The 27,716-nt window shown below is 35.7% G+C and overlaps 1 pseudogene across 1 annotated transcript in view; it reads right to left on the bottom strand.

The window, feature by feature from the left end:
• LOC149533885 (prefoldin subunit 2 pseudogene) overlaps nt 1–27,716 on the bottom strand; it is a 75,044-nt pseudogene that overhangs the window by 13,403 nt on the left and 33,925 nt on the right. The gene's annotated exons all lie outside the window — the stretch shown is intronic.

Here is a 27,716-nt window from a genome sequence, read left to right as displayed (position 1 = left end):
ATTCAACGACAAGGATTTGTGGCATCCTTTAGTGCTATTGCCTCTCTCCACCTTGTAAAACAATCTGTAGTAGCTAGAATCCATTTATGACCAGTGCTATGAGGAGGACTGATGGGACCAATAAAATCTAATCCCCATTGGGCAAAAGGTTGATCAGCCTGGATAGGATGAAGTGGAAGAGCTGCAAGTCTCTGCTTTCCTGAGAAGAAAGCACACTTCTCACACTTCCTTACATGTTTATGGCAATCATGGAACAAGGATGCCCAGTAGTAACCAGCTCTCATAATTTTCATTGCAATAGTTCTTGCCGAAAAGTGGCCACCATTAGGACCATGATGAAGTTCTCTAACTATCCTCTCTACTTGATCTGTATCAATACATCTTAGCAGGGCTCCACTGAAATCTTTCCCTAAAAGAACACCATCAATTATAGCATAAGGAATAGACTGCAGTCTAAACTGTCTTCTCTTAGCTTTATCCAACCCTTGAGGATACCCATTCCTAGCTAAGGTTTTCACATCATCCATCCAACTCCTTGGATTGTCATTTCTTGCTTCCTGTCGTTCTGCCAACACCAAGACAACCTCTTCATCATGTTCATGAGATGAGATCATCTGTTTGCACAATCCTTTTCCCCTTACCAGCTTGGTAATCTAAATGTCTACATCATACTCCATTACCTTGGTGATCCAACCGGCTCTCTTCTTACTAATGTCTTTGCTCAACAAGAAATCTTTCACACTAGCATGAAGAACCAACAAATGGATTTTGTTATGAGATAGCAGGTGTCTAAATTTTTTTAAGGTTCTTATGACCTCAAGGGCCTGCTTTTTCCACATAGCTATACTTATTTTCATACTCCTTGAGTCCTTCACTAAAGAAAGCACTAGGCTACTCTTCATTTTTTTCACTTAGCTGAGTCAAAACAGCAGAAATACTCAACTCACCTCCTAAGGTATATAGAATGAAATCCTTATCAAAATTTGGATTAATGAGAGTAGGAGCCGAAGCTATGCCTACTTTGATCTCTTCAAAACTTGCTTTCCCTTCCTTGGTCCATGAGAAGGCCATATCCTTTTTTAGCATAGTTGTAAGAGGTTTCACCATGGTAGCTAGGTTAGGAATAAATCTTCTCACAAAATTTATTCTACCAAGAAAACTTTGTAGACCTTTCTTGTGACTAGGAAGAGAGAGGGCAAGTATTGCCTTTGTCCTGTCTGGATCAATGGTCAGACCCTCTTTAGATGCAATATGTCCTAATAATTTCCCTTGATTAATGGCGAAGACACACTTGCTTGGATTCAACGACACACAGTACTCTCTACATCTCAAAAATACCTACTTGAGATGACCAAAATGCTCTGCTACATCCTTTGAGTATACTGTGATATCAAGGTAGACTAACACTAACCTCAATCATACTTTTGAAGGCCATCTCCATTGCTTTTTGAAATGTGGCACCTACATTTGTTAGTCCAAAAGACATCTTACTATAGTCATAGGTACCCCATTTGGTAGTGAAAGCAATTTTATCTCTGTCAGTTTCCTTGACCAACACCTGATTATAACCCGAAAATCCATCCAAGAAGGAGAATCTCTCTGAGCCACTAACCTTAGACAATATCTATTCCATAGAAGGGAGAGGATGATAAACTTTAAGGAAGGCTTGGTTAAGATCCCTAAAATCTACACACAGTCTAATCTCTCTATTCTTTTTCCTAATAGGGACAAGGTTTGCCACCCAAGAGGAGTGCTTGATAGGGAGAATGATATTGGCCTCAATTAATTTGGACAGCTCATTTCTCATTAGGGGCTCAATCTTGGGATTTATTAGTCTCTATTTTTGCCTAACAGGCTTGACATTATCCACCAGATCTATAGTGTGTTGAAACAGACTAGGGTCAAATCCCCTCAAATTATCATATGTCCAAACAAATATATCATTAAATTCTTGACACAAATGGACAAAACTTTCTTGCTTAGTTTCAGAACATACCTTCCCCAAGTTTAGCATCCTTCCATCAACGACTGTAATTGGCACATGGCCTCCTTTGTTTGCAGCAAGGTTCATGCTTCTTTCCCTCACTTGGTCATCAGGGTTGAAGACACTCTCTAAGATAATGAGACCCTTAGGTAATTTATTGGAGTTAAGGTTGATGATTTGATCACCACACTAGTCATGCAATCTCAACTAATTTCTATCTGAGAACTCTGATTCATTCTGCAAAAAACTCACAATTTATGCATCAAATTCAAAGACCTGCCAATTGCTATCATTATCAGGAACAGTGGGCCTGACCACCATTTTAATTTTTTTGTCTCTTCTCATCTTCAAGGCTTCTTGGGACGTCATAAGATGCACCCAATGCCGCAAGTCTGTCAGCATGTCTATTTTCTTTTCTAGGAATGCTTTGAATATTAAATGCATTGAAACCTTCAAGCAAATCCCATACCCTATGTTTGTAAGACTTGAGCAAATTATTCTTAGTGACATTTTGATTCCTCACCTATTAATCACCAGCTCACTATCCCCATACACACTCAATGCTTGGATTCCTCTTTTTCGAGCAATTAAGAGACCTTGAATCAGTGCCTCATATTCGGCTACATTATTAGTACAACTGAACTACAGCCTAAATGAGAAATAGTACTTTTCTAATGCAAGAGAAACCAACATTACACAAGCCCCTGACCCATTTTTATTTCTCGATCCATCAAAGTACATGCTCCATATCCCACTTGTATCTTATTTGGCTTTCATCAAGTTAGGGACAAGAGTGTCCTTTTTCTGATATACAATATGTGCCCAAGCTGGTCTCTAAGGTTTCTGATATAGGATCAATCTGATAGGCATTAGCCCATTTATCCAAGAGGAAATCAGGTGTATCAGATAAGGAAGTGGCAGGCTCATTTGTTGTATCATTTTCCTCTATCTCTAGGATGGTACAATTCATATTGATGAGATTAGGAATATAGGGCTCAATATGATGGAGGGCTAATGGTTCTGCTTCGATTTAGGCCTTGGTTCCATATCTAGTTCTAAAAAACATATATGACCAATCAGAAGATATGTAACCAGCTATTTGAGCAGTGAAGTCTCTTGATAGACAAATGGCAATATGTGGCTTGACTTCAGCAATTGATATATCCTGAACTACAGTGCAACTTGGACAAGCATGTGAGACCATTTCAACATTCCTAAGGATTTCCACGGTCTTGACGGTACTACCATCTAATTGCAACACATCTTTAACAATGGGTTCATATTTCATTTCTAAGGTATCAGTGATGCACTTGGGCATTGCTAAACTACTAGCCCCTGAATCAATCATACAGTCGTGGACTAGCTTATCTCCTATAATTTGAGAAACATAAAATGGAGGAGGTCTAACCTTTTTGTTTATTTCTACCTCCCTTGGTGGTTGTATCAAACTCGTGGCATTCTTCATGCTAGGTGGCTGATCTCTAAGTTCAATGCTTTCCAACTCCTGCTGCAGTAACCTCTGTTGTGACGGCACAGTAGTTACAACATCCCACATAGAAATGTTCGCATTGGTCTTCCTCGTCTGCTCTACCACGCTAAAAGGAGCATTAGATGTTCTAGCGGGAGCCTTAGAAGTAGAAGCTTGAGGTGGGACAATCTGCGGGTTATTCACATTATCTCTTCTTTCACCCTGCCTTTGTCGTTGAGAAGCATCGCCAAGCTTATTCAAATTGTGTTGTTGGGTGATTGCTTGTACACGTGGCACTGCACTTAATGTGGAAAGTTGATTAGGAGGTTGAGAAGCCATCTCTTCCACAGCTTTTTTCTTGCTCCTGGTATTGTAAGCACAGAAATCCTGGTTTACATTACCATGTTCTTCCAATAGGCAGTTCATAAAAGAACAATCATCCTGTTGAAAGGTATCAACAAGTTGAGTAGCATTGTGTTGTTGGACAACCGCTCACTCAGGTACAATTAAAGCCAAGTAAGATTCCAACTTCTGACATATGCAGTATCCATAGGAGTAGTTACAATAAGGGCAGAAATCTTGATCTTGGGCAAGGTTGTTCCAAGGGACTAAGGCCCTGTTTAGGTTGGTGTTTGAAGATTGGGAGTGGTTGATAGGTCAATTCTGATCGATAGGTTTATTCTGATTGTAGGGGGTATGATTGGAGGTCTACAATGAATGAGACCTTGACTCTAGAGTTGGAGAGGCTTATTATTCTGAGCTTGTTGCCTCTTCATGGTCACCAACTCATTTCCCATTTTCTGTACTACTGCACTATTTTCCTCCATCTTCTTTTCTTGATCTAGCATCCTTCGATCTACATTCTGCATCAATGTCTGCATCATAGCCTCAATCCTATCAACTCCATTAAAGGATATAGAGGTTATGGAGACTACGACAAGAGGCTGACTTATAGAGGAGACATGAACGAGAGCTACAACGGGCTGATGATTAGGCATGTCGGTGAAGAAAGACATTGGGGGTCTTGGAGCTAACTTCCCTCCCTATATCAAAATATTTTCAGCTCTTATGGCAACCTCATAAGCATTTGGTAAAGTGTCTCCTCTCATATATTGCAAGGTGGTGGCAATATCACTGTTTAAGGCTCTGAGGTAATACAAGAATGCATTACCAGGAGAGGGCTTCACTGCAGTAGGTATCTTGTCCCATGTTTTCTGAAATCTATCATCGAAATCAATCATACATTCATGGGGGGCCCTCTTGATAGTTGTCAATTGCTCTAAAAGTAACAGGTGATCACTTTTGTCCTCAAAATACTTGCATAGGGCTGCCCCTAACCCATCCCAATTAGTAATAGAGTTGTGAGGCAAACCTCTATACCACTGTAATGCCTTTTTCCTTTCAAGGATGAGGCCAAAAGTCTAACTGCTACTATTATCAACCAAAATTGCACCCTGTTAAGTATGCAGAAAACTTAACCTTTTGGAGTAACATGGAAACATTCTAAGGTCGTGGGTAAACTATGGCTGGAATGAATCTCCGGATTCTAGGCCGGCTTCGTATCTGGTATATCACTTCATACTACTGAAACTAATTCTTTTGATGGAAGAAAAGGGTAGAAGGATAATAGAAAATGAAATCTAAATCTTAAGGGTGATGCACCAGAAAAGTATCCTTGAGATCTAACACATAACCAGCACAATAAAACAGCAACAACAAACCTCCTTTGCACAACTCAATAATTAGGATCCTTGCAAAAAGCTAATAAGAGGGCTAAAATAACAGCTTCTAAAAGGAGAATAAATTACTCACAGTCCAAAACTGCTCTGTAACACAACTTTCACCCTGCAAAAAACTGAAATCATCCTGTAGAAGGCATCAACATGACACACAAATATAGAAAAGAGAAGGCACAAGTTGAAATCAATGCCCAAAAGTGCTGCAAATCTGTATATCTCTCTGAATAATGGGTTACAAAAGGATCCCTGCTCCTGTCAAGAAGTCTGAAAAACTTACAAAACAGGCCAAGCAGAGAAAAAGAAGAACCTCTACAAAATGAGCCTTCAACTCATACTTATGCACTATCCATCCAACTGCATTTTGAAAGTCATAAATGCTAGGTCGGATTCAGCCCCTGAGGCCAAACTTAAATCTTCAAAAAGACTTCAAAAAGGTGTACCAAAAAGCCTAAAAGGCATGGTCTGATAATATCATCAACTGCCCCTCATAAATGCAGTTATATCTCCAAGCAGAGTCTCAAAAGTCTTCCAAAATGCAATAACTTCCTGCCTTCAAGTCTTATCATACATGATTGATGCTATAACTTTGCAAAAAAAATATCTTAAGATCCTTCTAATTATTTTTAAAGTCAAATAAATATCTTATTCTTTTCATTAATATTAAATATTTTATGATTTAATTATCTAGTCAATATTGATTAATATCAATTAGATAAATAAATCATAAATTGTTTAATATTTTATTTAATAATATTTATTATAATACTTATATTTTATATTTCAATTAGTATTAATTGTATTAATAATGTTATCAAATGATACGTTAAATCACTTAACATTATTAATCCAGTTGATATTAATTAAAATGTAAAATATAAGGTTTATAATAAATATTATTAATTAAAATATATATATATATATATATATATATATTTATTTATTTATTTATTATAGTGTCATGAGTATTGTTTTGATGTATCAATTGGATTAACAATGTCAATAATTTCATTTAAATGATTTAAATCATAAATCACTCAATAATATCGTTAACATTGATATATCAAAAACACACTCCTAGCACTATAATGCATATTTTAAAATATTCATTCTACCTTTAAAATAAATTAGAGAAAGATAAAAAAAAATTTGCAAAATTATAATTAAAATCAAGCAAAAAGAGAAGGCTCACGGCAAGAAATAAAGACTTGGAAAAGAAAAAACATATCCCACAAAAATCGATGGGAAATATGAAGTTCTAGAAGGCATATGAATGCCCTAAAACATACCAACAGCATTTCATTTTACACATTGCAAATATGAAAAAGAAGAGCTCTCGCCGCCATGGGGAAGAATGAGGGTTTTGTGAAAAAAAAAAATTCAGAGCCTTCCTGTGTGTTTTCTTTGTCCCTTCTCTCTGCGTTCTTTGCTGGGTCTTCCTAATTATGGCCAGCTTGGAGGAACTTGCTGGAGAATTCGTGGAGGATGAAGAGCAATAAAAACTTCAAAGCCGCCATTTGAAAGGTATTTTGAAGCATTTTTTGCTTAAAAACTTTGCCATTGCTTGATATTTTCTTTGTTGGCCACCATAATCAGCAAGCTAGAGCTTCAATCTTGATAACTGCTGATGAGCTTGACTTTGAGAACTAAAAATTTGTAGTTTCGAACTGGGCTCAATCATTGTGTTTTATTCTTGGTGCTTGCATTCATTCTGTAGATTCTGCTCTCACCTTTTGTCTTCAACTAAGAATGCTTTCCCCTTATTCTCATCTTCTCCAAAATTCCTTTGTCATTCATTTTAAATCACAGAGTTGGAAGCACGAGCTTTAAAACGTTTGACAGGTTCTTTTTTTTTTTTTAATGAGATTATTTGCTCATTCTTTATAAAAACTGGGGCTATATATCCTTACAGCCGCCATGAATATACAAGGTATTCTGATGTATCTTTGGTTTAATCTTGAGCTCTTCTAGATTTGCTACTATTTCTTCATCTGTAAGTCATGAGCTTGAAAAGAAATGCTGCTCATTTTCTGAACTGCTCCTCTTTATGCTGTAGTTGTTCATTTTATAAGGCCGAGCATATTTACTTGCTTGTGCCATGTTCAAAATCGTGACTGTATTTTCCTTGAAAGCTGATATGATAAGCATTCTTGTATGCTTGATCCTGTTGGGTACATGCTTCAACTTATTCATACCAGATTTGATGAGAGTTTTTACTGTATATGAATTTTCTTTTTATAAAGATGCTACCAAAATACCCCTGTAGATAATGGTTCCCTTGCTGAAAGTTGCCAAGTCTGAAAATGTTCATTGAAGCTTTCATCATTTTGCTTTCTTCCTTATTCGCCTATGGAATACAACACAGATTTTGAAGACTTCTCATAAACTTGTAAGATTCTTTTACCGGCTGGGAACTAGATGCTGCTACATAGATTTTTCTCTTTTTACTATCAATCAATGGTATCTTTTAACAGAGCAAGATACCTTACTGTTTTGCATCCTCTGTTGCTGATTTGGGTTGATTATGAAATGTCAAAGCATTGTAAAAAAAACAACTTGGGTGTCTGTTTAAGCAATTTGTAGAAAACTGAGGCTTCCAACAGCAGGTTTAACTGAGCGTGAAAATCTAATTACACAGTTTAATTTATTTGCTGCATGTATATCTCCATACCTTACAGTAATTAAGGTTGTAATTGACCAATATATGCAAGCAATATAACAGATTGAAAAGCTTTGTAGTTCAAATTTCGGAAGTACAAAACTAATCCATGTGTTATCCCGGTCCGGATACTAATCTGCTAGTATGTAAAATAAACATCCCGCACATTGTACATCTGATCCAAAAGTAGCTAAAGCTTATGTTCTTTTAAAATTGCCTCCATGTTATAGATGTTGATGGATCTCTTTTTACACATTTCATTTGAATATTTTCTGTCTTTGCATGCTGAAATGATGCTCTCCTGACTGTTAAGATACTCTGATTTTACGTGACGTCTAAGCTATCTTTCATGAGGTTCAAGCACGGGCTCGTGACACCCATAAATGATATTATTTCTCTCAGCACTAGATTTCAATATTACTGTTTACTTTTATTTCATAACGAAATGCATTGACAGATAAAGTATGTATAGGAATAGAGATATACGATCATTGCTTAGATCCTTCGGGATCTAACATCAGTTGCTTTCTTCCTTTCTTTTTTTGTTGCAGCTGTTGAAGAGCATGGAGCTGGACGAACTTGTTAGGGAAAGAGTCATAACCAGTCAAAACAACAAGCAATGACTGGTTATCTCTATTCCTATTTCTTTCATACATATGTATTTTTTCTGTTTATGTATTTCTTTATGAAAGAACACTTAGCTAGTTATACTCACGGCTTGTGTGAGATTTTCTCTATTCAGCATATTAATCCTTTCATACTTTTAAAAATGAAAATTGTACATATCAGTGATGATTTATACAATGAACATTGTATCTCTTTTGCGCATGTTTTCATATATGACTGCAAAATGATGAAATGTGAATAGAAAATGAATTTTTCCTTCTGCAAAAATTCTTTCAGTGATGTTACTTGAAGCAAAATTTTCAGCATGTGTAAAATTTTAGTAACAGCTACATCATCCTCGATGATACTATGAATATTAAAGACATTAGACACCTCCTGAATATTTTCAATGGGGGAGATGGAGGTTTCACTCGTAAACTCAAGTACACTTTTGAGAGCTGATACTGGTACGTCATGCCTTTGGGCTAATAGGAGGGGACTCCCACCATTAAAGGTAGCAAAAGCGTGAGCTCTAGCCATATAAGCAAGTGTTCTGTTGATATGAGTAGATGGTATTCTAGGCTGAGACCTAACAACAAGAGTGGAGATAGATCTTGTAGGGGTATGTGTTACTGTCACACTCCTAATTGGTGATAAGGATACTCTAACCTTTCTTCTTGGATTAGAAAGAGAAAGTTCTTGATATTGGAACTTACCTCTGGAAGATGCCCTTGTGTGTCTCTTGGGCATGAATCACAGTGGCTTCGGTCTGGAAACCGGATGCGCTTGAAGCTTAGAGTCGCCAAGTACTTCTAAACAATGAGCCTCTCTAAGGCTTTATACTGAAGGCAGTACTATCTTCTCAACATGGACAAAGAATCTTTTCCCAACGCCAATCAACTTTAAATATTTTAAAATATAATGCATGAGTCCCACCGGGCGTGCCAAAAACTGTTGTCACAAAAGCTTGCCCTTGTCCAAAGTCTTACCTCAAGACAGCCTTGTGAAACATGGAAGCAACCTCCAAGTTGTGGGACTTGAAGTATGAGGTTCAGTCTCCGGCGAAGGCCAGCTTCCTCTGCTATTAGGATGCACTTAAACTATTCTTGAAGAGAAAAGGGAGAAGGAATACATGAAAGCAACTACCTAATCTATTCTAAAGAGGTAATGCACCAAAATAGGGTGTCCAGACCAGTCTGCCCATACATGCACAGTGTTATTATTATGATAGTCCAAAGATATACGGATTCAAACTTTGCTTCAATCTATAAACTACACAAAGATCAAACAACCATATGAGTGATACAAGGAAAATGCTTGACTTCTTACCATTCGCAAGCCAAAGACATGGAGAATGTAGATTACAGATATTCGCAGTACGTCAAAGAGAGGCAAACGAGCTTACACAGTACAACTACAGTTGAAAGAGATAAGGCAGAAAGTCACATTTAACTCAAAGGCAAAAGGGAATTTACAGTAGCATGCCAAGGCAATACTAGAGAAAATAGAGAAAATCCAACCCTAAGAAAGAGTACAATATTTGCCTTGGGTGACTTCCCTCATAAGACAAAAAATCAACCACTACAATCAAATCTCCAGAGAATAATCATTGCAAAAATTGGAAAGATCTAACTATTGCGCAACAACTTCCTCACCAAACAAATCTTTGAAAGATCAAAAGCGATGGTCATTTAACCTCTAACTGAATGAATGGATCAACAAATAGCGGTGGAGTATTTCTTTGCACTTATTAAGCCTAGGGATCAATGAAAGTGGTTGCAAGGGATCGGAAAGATCGGATTCATCATTCAAGGAATTGCTTTTGCTGCCATCAACTTCTAACTCGATCACGACCCTTGGTCCAATAAGGTTTAACCATTAAGTCTTGCTACGTGGACCAAACATTTTGTACTGTTATGCCACCCTGTCAACGGTCCAATCCTTTTGCCTTGCGTTCAATCACCCACAATCGCAACCTCACCATCACCTTCCCTTAATAACTATTACTGCTTGTGAAACCGTGATCCACTGATCATCGCTGCTTTGCAACCTGCACTTGGCATTCTTTACTAACCGCCACGACCTTGCAAAAGTTGAGGTTAGACCATACCCGCATCGTCGCCTTCTTAAACTGATATTACTGTCTGACCCTTGCGCCAAGCAAAACAAAGGAAACCGTTACTTCACAACTCAAACTTTAACTATTTCTTAATTTGCGGAGATCATGCGTTGGCCGTAGATCTGGATGATCTCAACGGTGCAGAATATGTCTTGAAACACTGAAGATCTGCCTTTTCTGCACCATCGCAACTTAAACCACAGCATGCCAATGTAATCATGTGATCAAGCAAATACGAAGCAAAGTGCACCTTTACCATCTTGACCTTAGTCAGCACTTAACCGAACGCGACCATGCGAATCGCATGATCGCGACTTAAAATATTACAAGGCTAACATGAAATAAGGAATATTTCACGAGAACCCTAGGAGACTGTTGGGTGAATTATCATTTAAATTTGATTTTCTGGTGGGAGGGCAACTTTGGGCTAACAAGTTGCATCCATAAAAGCATGTTTGCTTTTTATTTGCTACTCATTCTTCCTCATTTGCATAACTTAAAGCTCGCTGTCCGCACATGTAATGTACTTTTAAAAAAACCTGTTTTTGGTTTTTCTAGTCATGTTTTAGCCTTTCTAAGCTTAACCCATTTGGTCATTCGCTACCTACAATCATCCTATACACTTTTCATATTCATACCTTGCCCAAATCCATGTTTTTTTCACCACAAAAGCTTGGTAAGGACCCCTCATGTGATGATGGTATTCTTACACTATGGAACTTTCATGTAACAATTACACAGGTACATCATTTTGCAATGTCAAAAGTGTTTGCACTAGCAAAAGGCAAAGACAAGAAAAAGATGAAGTACTAGTATGATCAGTACCACAACTCCATCTCATCGGAAAAAGTGACTTCCAACAATAATGAGGTCCAAGATACGTATATATCGCACATGAATATGCAAGATTTTCTCATAAGAGTAAATGCTGAAGCCACTGAGAATATGACTTGGATCAAAAAAAAATCATATTCATTTGCTATCAACCTTTCCCTTGACGACTCATGAACCCAAGTTCATCCTTGTGTGCGCCAAACATTTCGATGCAATCTCCAGAACTATCAAGAACCAAGAAGGCATGATCAGTGAATGTTTCAAAAAGCTGTAATGTGAAGTTATCATTGAAAATAATGATCTCGGAAATGAAGAAGACATTGTTATAGGGTTCACGGAAGCAATTCGCTTACGGCTTGAAGCGGTTGACTTCAATATTAGTGTGTTGAATACATTTGCAAGGTGGAAGTGTTCACTAAATGATCTACAAAGCAAGATAGAGGTCTGTGGCAAAGAAATTTTTGAAGCAGCAAAGTACACTTTGAAAGGTCACAACGATTGCACAATACACTAGTGAACCAGATGTCGCAATTGTAGATGAGTCACTACAAAAGTTTGGGAGCTAGTTATACTATGTGTACACTTCAAATTTTTCATATGCTTTAAGTAGAATGGCAAAAGGAAGATTACATGTAAAGAGCAATTATGTTGTAAGCACATGATAACATGTAGTGGTACAATCAACTCATGTAGTCAAGTCGAAATCGCATTAAGCATGCAACTTTGAATAAATCAAATTAGTTAGAAGTTTGTTAGAGAATAAGTCAACATTGTTGAGGATTTCCCCATTTCTCTCCACTTTTCTCTCTCCTAATTTCCTATACAAAGGAGAGAGCTCATTGTAAATAGTCATCTTTTGGCAAGGCAAGAAAATTCTGCTAGTTTGTATGAGCACTCTAAGACTTTGTGCTTAGATGTAAATCTAAATAAAACTAGCAACTTGCTTTCAAACTTTGTGTTAATTCAAGGTGTTATGTGACGACATTTTTTGGATATTGATTGTGAGTTTTGGTGCTTTGATCAAGAGGGATTTGAATTTAATAGTGCAGACTTTGAGCTATCTATTGCATTCAGAGTCAATTTGAACTTTTGAAGACCTTGTGTTGCAAGATGACAAATTGCAATAAATAGTAGTGACAGTAATCACTTAGAGTTGAAGACGTTGGGCTTCAATTATAAGTGTTTTAATTGAATTTGAGTATATTCAGTCAGAGACTTTGTTCCTTATTAGTTATTTTATTCGAATGCTCATTCGAGACACGCATAGGAGACTTTGGGTTCCTATTTTTGTTTTACAAAATATAAAAAACTAAATTGTTGCTTCTAGTGTTGTTCTTATGTCAATTCCAAGTCACTGGTATTATCGTAGCAATAAGGCACTTCCAAAGGTGTCACCTCAAGCATTGACATCATTGCTCCAATTATTCATGTTCCATCTATATGAAGTTGCCTATGAACATGTTAGGTGCTACAAGCTGCTGAAAAAAGTAGCTATTTTGATGAGTCAGTACATGGTTTCATCTAAAAAGTTGCAAGTTGGCTAGTTTTAATTAGGTAGGTTTTTCTTTGTTTTAAATAAAGGTGCTTGCACAAGTTTGTTTTGTTTTAACTAGGTTCACTTTCCATTAGTCATGTCATCATTTTTGAGTTTTTTTGTTTTTTGTCACCCGACTCTATAGCCCAATGGGGTAGATGAAGGCACTTAGAGGTCTGGATTCTACATTCCTCATTGTTTCTAGGAACAAACGAGGTACGTTCACTAGTTAGAGCTAATTGTTGTCCTCAATTTTGGCTTCACAAAATTGGGGCAGCCCTATGCAATTTTCTCATGGATTCATACGTACATCCTCTTTGTTTTAGCACATCAATAAGGTGTCATGAAGCACATCAATAAGGTGTCATGAAGAGAGCTCGTTATTCCTAAATTGTACTATGTATAGCTCTAGCTATGCATTCTTTTGAATGATTCTATCAAATTAAATCCCGATTTTTTTATTGGTAAGAGTTTTTCATCTCTGACTGCGAACACTCGATTTTTGGCAAACTTTTGTAGAAAAGACTATTATATATAAAAAATTAACCCAACAAGGGCCCATGAGGAGAAAGCATACATAGGAGCAAATATCAAATGGAGAGCATTTTTGGCAAACTTTCGTAGAAAAGACTATTATATATAAAAAATTAACCCAACAAGGGCCCATGAGGAGAAAGCATACATAGGAGCAAATATCAAATGGAGAGCTAATATGCTCATAGCGCAACTTAGGACAGGCTCTCATCATTTGAGATGTAAAACAGCTAGATGGATGATATCCAAGGAAGAATTGGAGGAGAAAATATGTTTGTTTTGCAATACGGGAGTGGTGGAGAACGAGCGACACTTTCTAATGGAGTACCCAACATACATTGACATCTGCTCCAGCTATCGGGATATTCTAGGTAATGGCAATTTAGGTACTCTTTTTGAGGAAGAGCAGTTGTACAGGACAGAAAATTTAGTGGTCAATATTCTCTGTCGAAGGGAAAACTTAAAAAAGCAACTCCAAAAGGCCTAATGTTTTAATCTTGTGGGTCCCATAGGCTGCTTTGGCCTCGCGGATGTTATTAAAACCATTCATTTTATTTGTGTTGTAAATAAGTTTTAGTGTTGATTTTGCCTTAGGTAAATAGCCCTTAGACTCCACTCGTTTCAAGCTAACTTAGGTTTAAATCGAAGTTGTCTAGCTCAAGTTATAAATGAAAAAGTGAGTTTTTTAGGACAACTGCATACATTTATTAAAAAACCTTATAAAAGTGTATTTTTTATTGGCAATTGCATGATATAATATTATATTTAATATTTAAAGTGGATTTTGACATCTATTTTCAAGTTTCAACTCATTATGAGTTGATTTGACCATAGTTTTTTATGTTTTATGAAAAATAGCCTATTTCAAGTCTATTTTCATGTTACTTTATTGAAAACTGCAGTTAGATAATAGATTTAATTACATGAGACACTTTAAATATGTTTAAGTGAGGTTTTTATTGTTCATTGCATATATCAACATGCAAATCACTATATGAAAACCCATTTCCAATAAAATATAAATCCTAGCATCATAAAAATGGACTTTTTAAATGCATTAACACATTTTTATGTGCATAGTGGATTTCTAATATGCTTTTCCGTATTCAAATCTTGTTAGATTGACTTAAGTGGATATTTTGAATCCATTTATACATGTTGCACATATAAGTTCATTTTTAATGTTTTAATGCATTTAAGTGGAGTTTTTCGAAAACCTATTACATATGCATTTTTTAAATTGCCACTTAAATGGGACTTTGAGATCAATTTACATGTTATTATAACATGTAAATACATGTTTTAAGTGAGTTTTCACTTAAGTAAACCAAAAGTGGCATTTTTTTGCCATATTGCATATGATTTTGGTTAGTAAAAACTCATCTCTATAAGCCAAAACTAGAAGTGGCAATTTTTGACCCCATTACATGTGTTTTTAAAAGTCAAAGAGAATGTGTAAATGCATGACAAAACCCCACTTTTCACTGAAAGGTCAAGAGTGGCGATTTTTCATGCAATAACATGTGATTTTAAACATGTTTTTCACTTCTAATAGTGTGTTTAAGAAAGAGTGGTGAATTTAGACCCATTTGCATATCATTTAAACATGCAAATGGCTTCCAAAAAATCACTTTTATGACTTGAAGTATAATACAACTCAAAGTGGTAATTTTTCCAGCCATTGCATATATTTTAAACATGCAAATGCAATCAAAAAGTGCATTTTTACTTCATAATATGAGACTTTTTTATCAAACACCCACAAGTGGCGATTTAAGCCCAAAAAAACATGTTTTTGGCTCTAAAAACTTCACTTTCTTGGGCATTTTTCAACAAAAACGGATTTTGCAGCCTTCAAATGCTCATATCTTGAGCATTTCTTGGTCATTTTTTATTATCTATAGGTCGTTGTTACCTAAAATCACCTGAAGAACATATTGGGCTACTCCAAAATTGAGTTTGTTAAGTGTTTGTCCATTTCGCAACCCATCTAAGGCACATTTTTGCTCAAAAATGCCCTAGTTTTGAGTGTATTTCAATCAAGGTATGTTTGAAAGCATTTCCAATCCTTCCTAACTTACATTCAAATCCTTTAAATCACTTGATATGCTTTGGACGCCATTTTCCAAATGCTTTGCATATGGCTTTGATTTAGTTAAAGGGTGTTGCATTTTTTGTGCATTTTATCTCTCTAATTTTCTACACTCGTCAAAATTCAAACCTTGACTATTCTTGATGATTGAATTTCGAAATCTATAAAAGTCTTGTTGTCTTTAACGATTCTAAATCCAAATTCTCTTGGATTGGTTTCAGATTTTTCAAAGATTTGAAAGAGACTTATTCTTTTGTTCTTGGTGAAGAGAGATAAGTTTTCCTTCTATTTTTCTTAAGGCAATTGTATAGTTTTGATCTTGCTGAGTGTTTTCGCAAATATTTTCATTTCCATTTTTAGATTTGCATTAGTTTTGTATATGTGAAGTTCCATGTAGAGGTAGAGCTAGATTCAATAGTCCAAAAACATTTCCCCAAGGAGCTTGAGCCATTTACACGTCTTGGGTAAACACTTGAAACAACTACAAGAAATAAAATGCAATGAATATTTACAATGAAAAAGGACACGAGTATGCTTCAAACATAAGTGTAAGACTCTCAAATGCACATTGTGTCCCTAGCGGAGTCGCCAAAAACTGTTGGCTAAAAATTTTGCACGTCGTTGGCTACAACGTACAAAATTGTAACTTAAGGCAACATTTCATGAGATTTCTCTCTCCTCTCAGCAATTGAGGAGGCTCCCTTCTTACCGTAGGTGGCTTCAATAAAAAACTTAATTGAAATTACAAAGAGGATGGTTCTCTCAATCAATTCCTCTTTTTTCAGGAATGATTTGCATACAACTACAACTTCCAAGTTAACAAAAAAGTGCCTTATTACTATGATAATACCGGTGACCTTGGAATTGACATAAGAAGAACACCAAAGGCAGCAATTTAGTTTTTTATATTTTGAAAAACAAAACTAGGAACCAAAGTCTCATGTGCTAGTCTCAAATGAGGATTCGAACAGAATAATCAATGAGACACCAAGTCACTGGATATTCTATTTGAATGCTCATTCGTGACAAGCACAGGAGACTTTGGGTTCCTGATTTTGTTTTACAAAACATAATAAATTTTTCTATTACATCTAGTGTTGTTCTTATGTCAATTCCAAGTCACTGGTATTATCGTAGCAATAAGGCACTTTTTGTTAAGTTGGATGTTGTTGTATTCAAATCATTCCTGAAAAAATAGGAATTGATTAAGACAACCATCCTTTTTGTAATTTCAATAAATTCCTAATTGAAGCCACCTATGGTAAGAAGGAAGCCTCCGCTATTGTTGACAAGAGAGAGAAATCTCATGAAATGTTGCTTAAAGTTACAATTTTGTAGGTTGTAGTCAGCATCGTACAGAAGTCTCAGCCAACATGCCCCCAAACCCCAGTTGAAAAATCTAGGGGGAAATTGTGCCGATAAAATTGGGGAGAAATTAATCTCCGAGTCTAATTAGGCTCCATTTAACAATATTCACAAACCCAGGAAGTGGATTCTAAACGCTTATGTTGGCTTCCACTTCTTAGCTTACACTTGATGAATTTGAAAATTTTGACACCAAAAATGTTATTGGTGCAAATGATCCCATTGGCCTTAGCTCTGTTTGTGAGTCAACTAATGCCAATGTAGAAGAAGACGATGAATATTAATAAAATTCTAATCCATTAGTTGAACATGAAACAATGATGCTTGAACTTAATGTTATGATTTATCAACCAACGTTGTAATGTTTTGAATCTTTGATGTTGAACTTGAGTATATGTCAATATGATGCTATGATGGTATGATCATGATTCATGATGCTATGATTACATATTTATGATGTTTCTATATTTTTATGATACAAGTTCATGGTGTTTAAACATTTTTATAATACTATGTCACATTATAATCTTAGCACATGCTTCTAGGCTTCATTAATATGTTTGTCTGTGTATAATTTTTGCATGCTTTTATATTAATGAACCCAAACCCCTTTTCAAAATATTGTCATACCAGCGAACCAATTCTTCGAGTCCGAACTGACATCCTAGATTATTTGAATATAGAAAAAGAAGTTAGCAATGTGTACCATTTTAATTTCTTGCTTAGCTTTTATTATTATTATTTTTTTCATTTGGGTATAATGTTTAGCATTTTGTTTTTAAACACTTGCAAAGGCATTGATTACTCTCCTTGAAGTCAAAGAAAATCCCACAATGAGCTATATCTCAGAGGGCATAGATAGAGAAAGTGTTAGCATGAATGTTGATGGTATTCTTTTGGGGGAGTATCCTAAGCATTGCTGGGACATTTGAGAGATTAACACGTTGCATTCATGACTGTGTTTGTCATTGATGTCAATATATTATTGTTTCTGTGCAGACTCCGAGAGTAGCAAACAGAGAATGAGGTCGTACGAATTGAGTATTTATGATGAGGTCAAGCGCAGTTGAGGATATGTTCTATAGTGTGTCCTGATGTCGTGAACAAGTGCATGTGCATGAAGTCAAATACATGTCAAAATTATTTGTGATTTACAGAAGACAGGGTGCACACTGAGTACCTGATAAATGGTTTCGAGTGTTCGGGTTGTATCTCCTAACAGGGATAGAATCATGACAAGCGAAGTTAGGTAGTGACAATAGACAGTGTGATGATGATGTCAGTGAGTGCACAAGGTTTGAGGTCACACGTGTGAAAAGTTGTGAAGATTATGAGCCGACGGTGTTTTGTAATTATGAAAAGATGTAATAAATTGTATTATCTTAATTATGCCCTATTGTAATTGATTGGGAAAGCCTCAAGAGCAACTCAATGAATTCTTTTGAGGACATGGTATAAAGGAAAAATTATTTTCCTTGTGATGATGTGTATGAACAAGTTGTAAACGAATTGTATTGGATATACGAAGTTGGTAAAGGTGAGTAAGAGATCAAAGGGATCATTGTGATGTGAAGTTGGAGATTTGGTATTGAGATCTGTGAAGTATTTGGTGCGGAATTGGCACACTCAAAGGACAGAACAAGAGTTCAAGCTGCTGAGATCAGTTGCATTTCTATTATTCTGAAAGGAATAATACAAAAAGGCCAATTGGATAGTGAGTTCAATGGTCTTGCCCCTGAAGTTGTTTGGACAATGGGTCCATCTGCCTTCTACAACTCCTAACAGGGTTGACACAACTCCTAACAAGGTTGGAATCTCCTAACAGGGATTCAAAGTCTCCTAACAAGCACTGATATGTACTAAATGTATTTCATTGACTCCTACCAAGGTCCATCCTCTTACGAGGAACTTATATATTACTACATTTTGTAGTACCATCCCCACCAAGCTTTTCCCTCTGATCAAAGGTTTCCCTAATTAACATATATGGTGTTATTGTGTATGTGTATCTTCTTATGGTTGCTGATTATATTGATCATATGTTTAAAGTTTAATAAGGTTGATAAAAGTTAAATTGATCTGATAACTAATTCAACCCCCTCTCAGTTATCTTGGTGCACTTTATTTTCTAACAATTGGGATCAAAGCATCAGGTCCTTGAAAGGAAAAACTAAACAGCTTAGGGAGATCAATTGCAGGTCATTTTAGAAAAGAAAGTCCTAAGTTCGATGGAGTAAACTATGACAACTGGAAAGAGAAGATGAAGACACATCTGTTATGCATGGGTCCAAGATATTGGCTATTGACAAAGAATGATAAGTTCATTATGGAAGAAAGAAAACTTGAAGAATTTAGTGAAGCTGCAAGAGATCTGTTCATGTCTAACATGCTTGCTAGAGAAGCACTTTTGTCAACTCTTCCCTAAAATGAATACAATCAGGTCAAATCCCTAGCAACATCTCATAAAATTTGGACAGCGTTAATATCTACTATTGAAGGTGACAAGCATGCTAAGAAAATCAGATTACAAAACTAGATATGTTTGTTTCAATAGGCTAAAATGATGGAAGATGAATCTATAAGAAGTTATATTGGCAGAATATCAGAAATTGTTGTAGGAATCAAGTCTTGTAATAGAACTAAAGATGAATATGAGATCATATGGAAGATTTTGAAAACTTTTACACCACCATTCAAGCAGACAGCGCAGATGATTGAGCAAGTGATACCTTGTATTGAGAAATTTTCCAGAGGAGATAAAGTGTTCACCCTTCCTTGTCAAGAAGTGCAAGCACTAGTGGAGATTATGCCAGTAGCAACAAATCCAGATCTAAGGAAGAAAGAAATATTAAAGAAGGAATTGCCTTGCTTTTAAGAAAAGAACCAGATGGTAAGAAAACCTTTAAATGTTGGACTTGTGATAAATTTGGTCATTATGCTTCTAAATGCCCTAAAAGAGTGAAAAAATACAAAAAGAATTTCAAGTCTAGAAGGCCTAGAGAATGTTTGTATGCAAATGAAGATGACGAGTCTGATGAGAGAGTTCAGAGTGAAAGTGATGATGAGTTAGGATAAGAAGAAAATCCTAAAAAAGAAGTTAGAGAAGAGAAAGCTCTAGTGTCACAGGTTGAGAAGAAAGTTGATTGGATCATAGACAGTAATTGTTCACATCATATGACTAGAGATATGAATAAATTTGTTAAGTTCAATAGCCATGATGGAGGAATTGTCAGAGTTGGTGACAATGCGGCTTGTCATATGAAGGAAATAGGATCTATTACTCTTGATGGGAAAACTAAAACAGATGATGTTTACTTTGTTGATGGATTAAAACATAATCTATTGAGTGTTGGACGGTTGATAAGGGATATCAGTTACAGCTCAGAAAAGACATGCATTATTAAGGATAAAAATGGTAAGTTGACTAGCTCTAGTACAAGATCCAAAGGTAATTTTTTCAGATGAACCCTACATAAATGACATGTTTGGTTGCTAGGGTTGATAACAGCTAGTTGTGGCATAGAAGGTTTTGTCATATAAATTTTGATAATATTGTGAAGGCAAGTAGTACATTTGCTATTAGAGATTTACCAAAAATTGGGAAGCCTACTGATGTTGTGTGCAAGGAATGTCTTATGGCTAAGCAGAAGAAAAGCTCTTTTCCTAGCAAGAACTTCACTACAACAGCAAAATTGGAGATTGTTCATAAAGATCTATGTGGTCCCACAAAGACAAGAGGATTCTACGATGAAAGGTACTTCATGATTATTGTTGATGACTTTACTAGGATGATGTGGGAAGCTTTCCTTAAAGAAAAGTCTAAAGCATTTGCGAAGTTTAAGTTGTTTAAGAATAGATTTGAGAATGAGTCTGGATTGAAGATTAAATGTTTAAGATCTGATAGAGGTGGAGAATTTACCTCGAATGAGTTTAACACCTTTTGTAAAGTCAATGGTATTAAGAGGCAGCCATTAGCTCCGATGACTCCTGAGCAGAATGGAATTGCTGAGAGAAGAAATAGGTCAGAAATAGAAGCAGCAAAAGTTATGATGTTTGAGAATAATGTATCAAAAAATTTGGAAAGAAACAATTAACACAATAGTATATACAATGGACAGAGTGCGAATCAGAAAAGATACGAACAAGACACCTTATGAACTATGTTTTGGACATGCAACATCAATGAAGTATTTCAGAATATTTGGAAGTAAATGTTATATCAAGAGAGATGATGACATTGGTGAGTGGATGCAAGAAGCAATGAAGGTATGTTCCTTGGTTATTCATTGAAAAGCAAAGCTTATAAATGTTTTAATCAGAGAACTAAGATTATTGTTGAGAGCGCAAATGTATAAGTGGATGAAAAGTTTGGAATTAAAGAAAGAATGCTTGATTATAGTTTTGATGATGAAGGAGCTAATCCTAAGCCTATCCAAGAAAATGTTGAGACTAACAATGATTTGCAGAATGACATTCAAGTTGTGAAACAAAGAGAGGAACCAAGATCTAAACCTAGAGAAGAAGTAAGAATTGAGTCAGTGACACCAACACTAAACAAAAATTTGACAAAGAATCACCTTGCTGATCAGATTATTGGAAGCAAAGACAGAGGAGTTATGACCAGAAACAGAGTTCATGAAGAATTATGTTTCATTTCTCAAGTTGAACCAAAGAGTGCAAATGAAGCATGCAAGGATGATCATTGGATTAAAGCAATGAAGAACTTGATCAGATTGTGAAGAATGAAACATGGGAATCGGTCCCTAGACCTAAAGATAAAAATGTTATACGAACTAAGTGGGTTATCAGAAACAAGATGAATAAACAAGTTGAGGTTGTGAGAAACAAAGCAAGATTGGTATGTAAAAGATATTCACAGCAAGAAGGTATAGACTAAGAAGAGACATTTGCACCTATTGTCAGAATTGAAGCAATGAGGATGTTCTTAGCTTATGCAGCAAATAAGAAGTTCAAAGTGTATCAAATGGATGTGAAGTCAACATTGAGCAGCTTGAAGGATTTCCTTTGACAGAAGGAGACATGGTATGCAAGTTGAAGAAAGTGTTGTATGGACTAAAGCAAGCACCTAGAACGTGGCATGCGAGGTTGGACAAGTATTTGAAAAAGTTGGGATTTGCTAAAGGTACTACAGATAGTAATTTATATTTGAAAGAAATTGAGAATGGATTGTTGATTATTGTGATATTTGTGGATGATATAGTCTTTGGAGGTAATGATGAAGCAAGTGACAAATTTGTTGATGAACTGAAGAACGAATTTGAGATGAGCATGATTAGTGAGATGATATATTTCTTAGGTTTACAAATTGTATAGAACAGTGATGGTATTTTCCTATCACAAACTAAGTATTTGAAAGACTTGTTGAAGAGATTTGGCTTGGAAAGTTATAAGCCTGTAGGTACACCTATGATAACTAATCACAAGTTATCTAGCAAAGAATATTTGACTCACACAAAACCAGATATAGAAAATGCAGTTGGTAAAGTAGCAAGATTTCAAGTAGCACCTAAGGCATCACACTATGCCATAGTAAAAAGAATATTCAGATATTTGAAGGGTGCACCTGATTTTGGGTTGTGGTATGATAGATCAAATGACTTTACTCTATGTGCATATACTGATGCGGACTAGGCAGGCAATATGGATAATAGAAAGAGTACAATTGGTGGAGCATTTCTCCATGGAGGAAGATTGCTTTCTTGGTTGACCAAGAAACAAAATTGTATTTCACAAAGTACAGCAGAAGCAAACAATGTAGTAGCAACAAACAATTGCAATCAGATCATGTGGATGAGACAGATGCTAAAAGATATTGTGATAAGAGTTTTTAGAACCTATTATCATACATTGTGATAACACACGTACAATGAGTATGTCTAAGAACCTTGTGTTACATTCTAAGACAAAACATATATCGATTAAGTATCATGTTCTGAGAGAGAAAGTTGCAAGTGCACGAAGTTTGAGGTTGCATGTGTGAAAAGTTGTGAAGACTGTGAGCCAACAATGTTTTGTAATTATGAAAAGATGTAATGAATTGTATTATCTTAATGAGGCCCTATTGTAATTAATTGGGAAAGCCTCAAGGCCAAATCAATGAATTATTTTGAGGAGATGGTATAAAGGAAAGTTATTTTCCTTGTGATGATATGTGTATGTATGAGTTGTAAGCAAATTGTATTGGATATGCGAAGTTGGTAAATGCAAGTCAGCGGTCAGAGGGATCATTGTGACGCAAAGTTGGAAATCTGGTATTGAGATTTGTGAAGTATTTGGTGCGGTATTGGCACAGTAAGAGGACAAAGCAAGAGTTCGAGTTGCTGAGATCAATTGCATTTCTATTATTCTAAAAGGAATAATACAGAGGCCAGTTGGACAGTGAGTTCGGTGGTCTTGCCCCTGAAGTTGTTTAGACAATCGGTCCATATACCTTCTACAACTCCTAACAAGGTTGGCACAACTCCTAATAGGGTTGGCATATCTCCTAATAGGATTGGAATCTCCTAATAGGGATTCAAAGTCTCCTAACAGGAACTAATATGTACTGAATGTATTTCACTGACTCCTTACAGGGTCCATCCTCTTGCAAGGAACTTATATATTAGTACACCATTTTGTGGGTACCATCCCCACCGGGATTTTCTCTCTAACCAAGGGTTTCCCTAGTTAACATATATGGTGTTATTGTGTATGTGTATCTTTTTATGATTGCTGATTATATTGATCACATGTTTAAGGTTTAATAAGGTTGATAAAAGTTATATCGATCTAATAACTGATTCACCCCCCCTTTCAGTTATCTTGGTGGACTTTATTTTCTAACAGAAAGTGGTAGATCAAAGGTTACTATGGCAAAGTGGAGTCGAGTCCATGTTACTACCAATTTGGAATATCATAGGCCCGTGGTCATTAAAATATCTTCATAGGCCAATTCATCCTTTTGTTTACATTTTGAAGCTGACCTACCAATCCCTTGAGAGATTTGAGGTTAGTAAGGAGGTTATGAATTATCTCCAAATTAGTAAAGAGTATGGCTGGGATTGAGATCTAAACAAACAATAGAGATGAAGTCTTGCTCATCTACCTCTTCTTGGGCCTCTAGCAACATCCCAATCGAGAGTATTTTAGACATACCACAATAAGCTTATATTCATTAAGACTGAGATTGAGATCTGAACAAGCAATAAGGGATCTATTTTCCTAAGACATTTGTAAGGTAGCTAGGAAAACTCTAGAATGTCATATTTCTTAAGTTCCAAGTTTTAACAATTTGTGTTATTGAATGGTTAGCTTTGTTATTTTTTAGTTGATGTCTTAAACAATTTATTTTTTATAGTTTACGTGAAAAGTAAGAAAATTATGTACCTCTCTCTTGCCAAATCTTTAGAAGATTGTTGTTTGCATTTTCAAGGTATGAATATGATTGAAGTATGTTTGAGCACATTCACTCCAAAAGGCAAAACTAGCAATTAATACAACGGGTAAGTAAACTTATGTTTATCTTTTTGAAACTTGTGCCTCCAAAATAGGAAGATTGAAGGAGTTGGTAAAGACTTACTGCCCCATCAATCTAGGAATATGATTCAGAATCAAGTTGTTCAACATGGACAATTTTAACCCCATATTTACAAAGCAGGACTATGCATGAGTCAAACATATTGATTATGAGACAAAGGTTGTCACAACGAGGATAGGGCCAAGGCAAACAGAAGTGTGTAAGGTTGGGGGAGAATGAGTGAACCCTTAGAACTAGATATAAACATAAATGAAAAATCATATCATTATCTCTAATTTAGGTAAAGATGAAACCCATACAACTAATGTAAACGTAGAGCTGCTTGTTATCTCTAATTCCAATGCTCCGTGATTTTCTCAAAGTGCCATATAGAGCATCTTGGAGAAAATGGTTTTCAAAAGAGTCGTGAAGGCTCCACACAAACTTGGATTAGTGTTTTATTTAAATGATGTTATGCTGATTCCATTGCCATAGATACATACTCCATGTTTTTTAACATATAAAAAAAAAACAGTTTTATGTGTGTATGAAATCAAGTCTTTTTTCAAATCAGCTGTAAAGTTTCAAATTTGGATAGTTAAAACTCAAAACCACATTATATGCTAAGTAATTGCATCTTGGTATACACTTGTGGATGGTAAATGTAATTGATTACTTTTGTGATGGCTTTGAGTTTGTTACCATGACGTTTTTACCGTGCCTAAAGAATTGAAAATGTGAGGTTAATTATGGATCAGAGTTTTAAAATGTAAAAGTTTTTCTCTCTCCATCAACTCAAAACTTCTCTCTCCCCTAACTCCAAGTTTTCTCTTTCCATCAACTCCAACTTACTCTCTCTCTATTTAGAGAGTTAAGGTTGAGAGATTGGCATTCCTCGCTCTCTCTCTCTAATAACCTTAACTTTTTAGAAAGTTAAGATTAAGAAGTTGGAGTTGGAATTTCAACTTTGCCCAAAATGCATACCCTAACCTTAATCCAAACTTTTTAACCCAAACTCCAGCTTTCAAATAACTACCAGATAGAAGATTCAAGCATAAATATTTAAAGAGTCATGTAAGCGTTGAAGGCAAAATCTGCATAACAGGGGTGAGCATGCAAAAAAACTGATGACTCTGATAGTATATGCATATTCCCATTTTGATTAAAGGTTCTAGAAATATCAGTCTCAAATAAAGTTTTTAAGTCCCACTGCTATCATCCATGTTTGTGCGTACAAATGCATTCATAATGAATGCCAACCCAAATATGCACAGACCATGCGACTCATTTGCAGCGAAATCTATCAAGAACCAGCCACGTTCCCAGCCGAATGCAAGTGGTGGATACCGTACAGAAAGAGATGATCATCCTTGATAGTGAATTATTGCTAATGGTGCCAAGTGGAATCTTTAAGTAATAGTAAACATAGAATTGTTAATGAAGGAGCATGCAGCGCATAGTATTGACAGAGGTATGTGAATTGCTTCATAGAATGTCTATGGATATGCACCCAGAATACATGAATATAGACAAGGATTGAGAATTGTTTTACAAATTGCCTCAAAGAAATGTCATCTCGAAGAAAAGGAATACAGATACACAATTCAAGCGTCAAGTGTTTGGCAAAGTGCATATAATCAAATAAGAAGGCACGCTATGGGAAAACTTGTGAAGCTATATTGACATTCATCCAAATAAAATGTGACTGCAGGTAGATGTTACAGCAACATGGAGCTTTTGGTTGTTGAAATATTTAGAATTGTAGAAGTGACATATGATGGAATTGATCCCCAAGTTGGGAAATTGATGACTATGATAAGTCTTGGTTGTAGCATTTCAAATGGGCGATCTTACCAAGCATAAGTGATGTGAATGCATTAGAAGTATGCTATGCCCTTAATATTATTGTATATAGGGCTATGAATAGTCAACTTGTGGCTATCTTAATCCTTAATTAAGTCATGTTATCATTATTATATTATAATTTAGGTAGTTAGGTCGGCCTAGGTGTTATGAAGGGTTGTGTCTATTCAACCTAAGCATAATTAGGTATATATAGGAGGTTGTGAGTCTTAGTTCATCATTATATTGTGAAGTGTGTTCTCATTGGAGATATTTGGAGGTTGCCCCCTCGAAGTGACCTATTACTCTCAGCTATTATCAAGTATTTATATAATACTTCATATTATTTCTTCTATTGTGCAAGTTATTTCATTAAAAGTGGTATCAAAGCATGATCTTGGTACACCATAAAGGCAAGATTTTTTCTCAACATTGGGGCGATTTTGGGAAGAGCATAACTTTCAGATTTTAGTGAATTTTTCAAAGATTTTTAAAAGGGTTTTTGAAGAACATATTGAAGAAGCTATAGTCCAAAATTTAGAGGAATTGGAGCAAATTTGAGGAAATTATTGCAGAATTACTATTTCTACACAATTTTTTGAGATCTTCATATCTCTCACATCCTGCCAAATTGGAGTATAACTTATATTGGATTTTTCAATACATAGTAGAGGAGCCTAAATTCAAAGCTTGGAGAAATTGAAAAACAAAAATAAGCAAGATACTGTAAAATTAGGAAAATTCTCTCTCAAGGCAGAAAATTTGCTAATTTTTTGGGGGATTTTTTTCGAGTAAGGATTTCTTGGCCCAAGTTACAATAAAAAATAAATAAATCAGAAAATTTACATTTCATTTGTGTGATTTATTTCAAAAATATTGGTTTCCATCATGACGGGGCCTCCAACAAGAGGCAAAAAAAATTCTACCACACTGGGGAAATCCTCTAATCAAGATTCGGAAGCAACAGAGGATAGTAATCCCAATGACGAACTTAGTAAGTTCAAGGAAGAGGTTAAGAAGGATATGTGTGACCTACGAGGAGATATCAGATATACGAAGCATGTTAAGCACATATATGAATGAAACAAGGAAGGAGCTCTCAAGCAATCAAGGTGAAACCTTCAAGTTGACTAATAATGACACAAATTTTATTAATCCTACGGGATCTAGGAATTTTTTCCAAAGGTGGATATGCACAAATTTGATGGCAAGGATCCTCTAACATAGACAAATCAAATGGAGAATTTTTTTGAAATACATCAAATCCCATGTGGAAAAAAGGTTACGATGGCTTCCTTATATCTAGAACCAAATCAATTCATTTGGTATCATTGGCTTTGTACTCATAGGAGGAAAAATCATGCTATAAATTCATGAATAGCACAATCGAGAGGGGAGTTTTTCGATTTGGAAATAAGGGGACACTT

The sequence above is a fragment of the Cupressus sempervirens genome, chromosome 10 (genome assembly GCF_028749045.1).
Source record: "Cupressus sempervirens isolate cs-2001-9-10 chromosome 10, ASM2874904v1, whole genome shotgun sequence".
In the NCBI taxonomy this organism is placed as follows: domain Eukaryota; kingdom Viridiplantae; phylum Streptophyta; class Pinopsida; order Cupressales; family Cupressaceae; genus Cupressus; species Cupressus sempervirens.
The sequence above is the reverse complement of the archived record's forward strand: the minus strand, read 5'-3'. Positions and strand labels throughout refer to the sequence as shown.